Source organism: Heloderma suspectum, chromosome 2, assembly GCF_057233095.1.
Source record: "Heloderma suspectum isolate Gila_16-S chromosome 2, 16-S_ref, whole genome shotgun sequence".
NCBI lineage: Eukaryota > Metazoa > Chordata > Lepidosauria > Squamata > Helodermatidae > Heloderma > Heloderma suspectum.
In genome coordinates this window covers 124907863-124913784 of record NC_139459.1, presented here as the reverse complement: position 1 = coordinate 124913784, position 5922 = coordinate 124907863, and positions in this window count along the sequence as shown.

Below are 5922 nucleotides of genomic sequence, written 5' to 3'. Positions count from 1 at the left end.
TCAGTCAGGAGATCGTCTTTTCTGCCTTGGACATACCTCCTCACCATTACAGATGTTTGGGGAGGCTACCTGTTGCTCATATTGTGAGAGAAGGATACTCTGCATTTCTTCAGATATCTGCACTTTTGACAGATTCCAGTGCTAATCCCTATCACTGAAAGTAAATTCAAGGGCTGAGTCTTGGGTGAAACGAAACCTGAGTTTACATCACTTCCTCATTCGTGCCCTGCTGCTCCTTGCACCATTTATCTATAAAGTATGGGTGGGGAACCCATGGTCCTCCAGATGTTTATAGAATCATAGAATAGTAGGGTTGGAAGGGGCTTACAAGACCATCGAGTCCAACCCCCTGCTCAATGCAGGAATCCAAGTCAGAGCATCCCCGACAGATGGCTGTCCAACCTCGTCTTGAACGCCTCCAGTGTGGGAGAGCCCACCACCTCCCTAGGTAACTGGTTCCATTGTCATATTGCTCTAACAGTCAGGAAGTTTTTCCTGATGTTCAGTTGGAATCTGGCATCTTGTAACTTGAACCCATTATACCGTGTCCTGCACTCTGGGATGATCGAGAAGAGATCCTGGCCTTCCTCTCTGTGACAACCTTTCAAGTACTTGAAGAGCACTATCATATCTCCCCTCAGTCTTCTCTTCTCAAGGCTAAACATGCCCAGTTCTTTCAGTCTCTCTTCATAGGGCTTTGTTTCCAGGCTCCTGATCATCTTTGTTGCCCTCCTCTGAACCCTCTCCAGCTTGTCTGCATCCTTCTTAAAGTATGGTGCCCAGAACTGGACACAGTACTCCAGATGAGGCCTAACCAGTGCTGAGTAGAGGGGAACTAGTACTTCACGTGATTTGGAAGCTACACTTCTATTAATGCAGCCCAAAATAGCATTTGCCTTCTTTGCAGCCACATCACATTGTTGGCTCATATTCAGCTTGTCATCTACTACAATTCCAGGATCCTTTTCACTTGTAGTATTGTTGAGCCAAGTATCCCCCATCTTGTAACTGTGCATTTGGTTTCTTTTTCCTAGGTGCAGAACTTGGCATTTATCCCTATTAAATGTCATTCTGTTGTTTTCTGCCCAGCACTCCAGTCTATCAAGATCACTTTGAATTTTGTTTCTTTCTTCAAAAGTATTAGCTATCCCGCCCAATTTTGTGTCATCTGCAAATGTGATAAGCATTCCCTGCACCTCCTCCTCCAAGTCATTAAGAAAAAATGTTGAAGAGCACTGGGCCCGGGACTGAGCCCTGCGGTACCCCACTCATTACCTCTCCCCACTTTGAGAAAATCCCATTGATCAGCACTCTTTGAGTCCGATTCTGTAGCCAACTGTGGATCCACCTGATAGTTATTTAATCTATCCCACTTTTAGCTAGTTTGCTAATCAGGATATCATGGGGCACTTTGTTGAAAGCTTTGCTGAAGTTGAGGTATATTATGTCCACAGCATTCCCACAGTCCACAAGGGAGGTTGCCTGATCAAAAAATGAGATCAGATTCGTCTGGCAGGATTTGTTCTTGACAAATCCATGTTGGCTTCGAGTACTCACTGCATTGTTTTCAAGGTACTTACAGATTCATAGAATCATAGAATAGTAGGGTTGGAAGGGGCCTATAAGACCACTGAGTCCAACCCCAGCAATCAAAGATTGATTGCTTTATAATCTGCTCCAGAATTTTCCCAAGGATTGATGTCAGACTGTAGTTCCCAGGTTCCTCCTTTTTGCCCTTTTGGAAGATAGGGACAACATTAGCCCTCCTCCTGTCATCTGGCACTTCCCCCGTCCTCCATGATTTCTCAAAGAGAATAGACAGCGGTTCTGAGAGTTCTTCTGTCAGTTCCTTTATTACTCTAGGATGCAGTTCATCTGGCCCTGGAGATCTGAACTCATTCAAAGTAATTAGGTGCTCCTTGACCATATGCCTATCGATCTCAAGCTGTAATCCTGCCCCTTCAGTCTGTACTTCGCCTTTGCCAGGGGGGTCATAGACCCTCTTTCGGGAGAAGACTGAGCTGAAGTAGGAATTGAGCACTTTTGCCTTTTCTTTGTCATCTGTTACCATTTTGCCATCCTTATTTAATAGATGAACCACCATTTCTTTCCTCTGTCTTTTACTATGCATGTATCTGAAGAAAGCCTTTTTGTTGCTTTTAGCCTCCCTCACTAACCTCAGCTCGTTCTCAGCTTTAGAATTCTATGCTACCTGCCTGTACTCTTCCATCGTCCCTGACCATTGGCCATGCTGGCTGGAGCTGATGGAGATTGGAGTTCAACTTCATCTGGAGGGCTACAGGACCCGTCTCCCCTACCCCACCCCACTATAAGGGTTGGCCTGCTTCAGGAAACTAAATCCTCTGTAAGATGAGCACATGAAAGAGTAATGATTGCAACTTATTTGTTTATGATCACTTAAGGGAGGAGGTTTGTGCAGCGTCCTTCCCATACATCACGGGTCACACCCTGATGCATCAGGCTGTGCTGGAAAGAGCTGTTGCAAGGCATTGAAGTCATTTTTGTACCTAAAGGTGAGCTGTAGGAACATGTTCAAAGTAGCAGGGTTGCACCTGGTAAGCCAAGTGGAGAAATGGAGACACGACTGACCTGTTTCTCATAACAATTAGGACGTGCTCATTGTTGTATCTTATACATCACAAACAAACATTGCTTCAGCCATGGGGAGAGTCTAATGCAACACGAGCCCTCCCACAGGCGCTCCTACACACAATGCAAGGAAGGCTGTGTGGCAAAGAATAGGCAGCTGATGACTGGGAGGTTGATTTCTTCTGCTGCTTGTGGGAATGGTGGGAGATAAAGAGGAGGAGGAGGAGGAGGGAGGGAGGCAGAAGCAGGCAAAGGGAACATACGGTTCTGCTGCAGCTGGACTGCCCCCCTCCCAGGAGCTGAGATGAGAATCAGGGCCATTCCACCAAGCCTGCTGGCAGTCCTTTTCCCTCCCCATCCTTTTTTCCTTGTATGAAGTGTCTGTTTCGATCGTAAGTCTGGTTGTAAGCCTGATTTCGCTGACTGGTCATAAGGCACTCTGGGAGCCTTCTTACATAATTCTGGCGTGGAGAAACAGTGGGCAGAGAAAGGATCAAGCACCTTCTCCCTTGCCATTCCTGCCTTCTAAATACACCCCCACCCCTGGCTCAGTGAAGCAGCTTTTCATTTAAAATAAATGGCGGGCGGGGGGGGGGACGGACTCAATTCTGTTACACACATTTTTGTGTGATGTGTAGCGAGCCACTGTGTCTCAGCTCAAGTGGGAAGTGCTTCAGGCCTGATTTGATTCAAAATAAGACCCCTGTTAAAAATTACACCAGAGAAGTAACCCCATCAGTTTACTCCATGATGCTGTAGAGCAAGCATATACAGATGTAGCAATGCATGTAACAACATGAAAGGATTCACTTAACATGTAGCCCAGTGACATGGATGGATGGAATCATGTTATGTACATTATGGAGGAAGTTACTGTGCTGCAGAGACCATAGATCAGTGGTAGAGTACATGCTTTGCATGCAGAAGGTACCAGGTTCAACCCCTGGCATCTCCAGGTAGGCTTGGGAAGTATCCTGCAGAAGCCCTGGAGCGCCACTGTCAGTCGTGGCAATGGTACTGGGCTAGACAGGGATGGCTGTTGCAGGGAAATCTGGTTCACTTTTGGCTTGACTGATCCCCATGACACCCTCCACTTGGGAAGCATTTGCAAGCCGAGTGGCAGGTCAGTTCCTGAAACTCAGGAACTTTCCTGCCTTTTTTAAAAAAAAATCTGCAAGCTGTGATTTGCACAAATTTGTGGATATAAATATTTGTGGAAATCACAATTTACGCAAAATTGTGGCTTTAAAGAGCACAATTTGCACAAACCTGTAGGTGTAAACAGGACCAGCCCAGACTATTTTGCCACCTGAGGCAAAGTACAAGATGGCACCCCCTCTGGATCCATGGACAAAAATTGACTGGACAGGCAGGTGAATGTTTCTTCAGAACTGGGACAGCATATTCTACCACACCTGAAGGCCACAAGCTAGCTTAGGTGATGCAGGGCAGGCGTGTGGTCCACAGCCCTCTCTTCTAACACCATGCTGCTGCCTCCCAACATCTGCTGCCTGAAGCAACTGCTTCACTCTGCCTAATGGTAGGGCCGGCCCTGGGCGTAAATAACCACGCCTGCAATTTTACACAAATTGCACTATTTATGCCCACAATTTTGTGCAAATCGCGATTTCCATAAATATTTATACCTGCAATTTTGCACAAATCATGATTTGTGCAACTTAAAAAAAACCCAGAAAACCATGAGCTTGCCTGACGGCATGTGTCAAATCAGGCAAGCCTGGGGATATGTGAACCAGAGTCTGGGGGCCAAGCTCACAGAGCTCTATCTCCCAACCGGATTCCTCCGACTTCCCTAGTGCTAGATGGATCAATGATCTGAGTCATTATAAGACAGCTTCTTATGTTCTATTACTTCAGGCCAGGGGAGTCATGAAGAAGACTGAACTTGCCTTTTATAGTAGCATTTCCTGCATTCTTGGATATGTGCTAAAGAATCAAAGAGTAAGCAGAGTAAGCTGCCATGTGGATATACCCTAAGGGCAAGGCTGTGTGTGTGTGTCTGTGTGGGGGTATATGTATATGCTCTGTGCAAGAACAAAATTTAGCACCTTGAGCATCTCTGCTCCCCCCCTTTTTTTTTTTTTAAAAAAACAACTGTCTAGCCCTCAGGATGCAATCATGAGGGCAGTGCCCAATAAAATCTGAAAAGGCAAGGAAGGGCCACACTCAATGCCCTCTTGGCCATTCCTGTGACTATCAGAAAAACAATAAATTATGCAAAATAAGCCTATATTTGCAAAACTTCCTAACTTATACAGGTTTCAGAATTCAGCTTTTCTTGGCCCAAAATGTGGGTTATCCTGGTTATCAACTTGGTGAAAATTACATCCAGGTATGGAGGTGTTATACATCAGTCATGTGTAACTATGCAGTCAGCTGAGAACATAAGAAATTAGGAATGCACAGGCCACTTCACACAAAATATGTCACCTGATGTGGGCTGCCTCACACTGCTGAATAAGATCAGTGCAGTTGTCATGTTTGTTTCTCCGTCCTTTTTCTACTGGAAAGGGCCTTACGCTATTTGAGGGGTGGCAGATGGCTACTCCCCTTCATGGATCACTGCCTTGTTGTGGCGAAAGGGGCTTGCGTAACTCAGTGAAGCCATAAGCTATGCCGTGCAGGGCCACCCAAGACGGACAGGTCATGGCAGAGAGTTCTGACAAAATGTGGTCCACTGGAGAAGGAAATGGCAACCCACTCCAGTATTCTTGCCAAGAAAACCCCATGGAACGTATCACAAGGCTAAAAGATATGACGCCGGAAGATGAGCCCCTCAGGTCAGAAGGTGTCCAATATGCTACTGGGGAAGAGCAGAGGGTATTTCCAAGTAGCACCAGAAAGAGTGAAGCGGCTGGGCCAAACCCGAAAGGACACTCAGCTGTGGATGTGTCTGGTGGTGAAAAGAAAATCCGATGCTGTAAAGAACAATATTGTTTAGGAACCTGGAATGTCAGATCAATGAATCAAGGTAAGCTGGAGGTGGTCAAACATGAGATGGCAAGATTGAACATTGACATCTTGGGAATCAGCGAACTCAAATGGACAGGAATGGGCGAATTTAATTCAGGTGACCATCATATCTACTATTGTGGGCAAGAATCCCTTAGAAGAAATGGAGTAGCACTCATAGTCAACAAAAGGGTGGGAAAAGCAGTACTGGGGTACAATCTTAAAAATGATAGAATGATCTCAGTACGAATCCAAGGCAAACCATTCAACATCACAGTAATTCAAGTCTATGCCCCAACCACTGAGGCCGAAGAAGCTGAGGTTGATCGGTTCTATGAA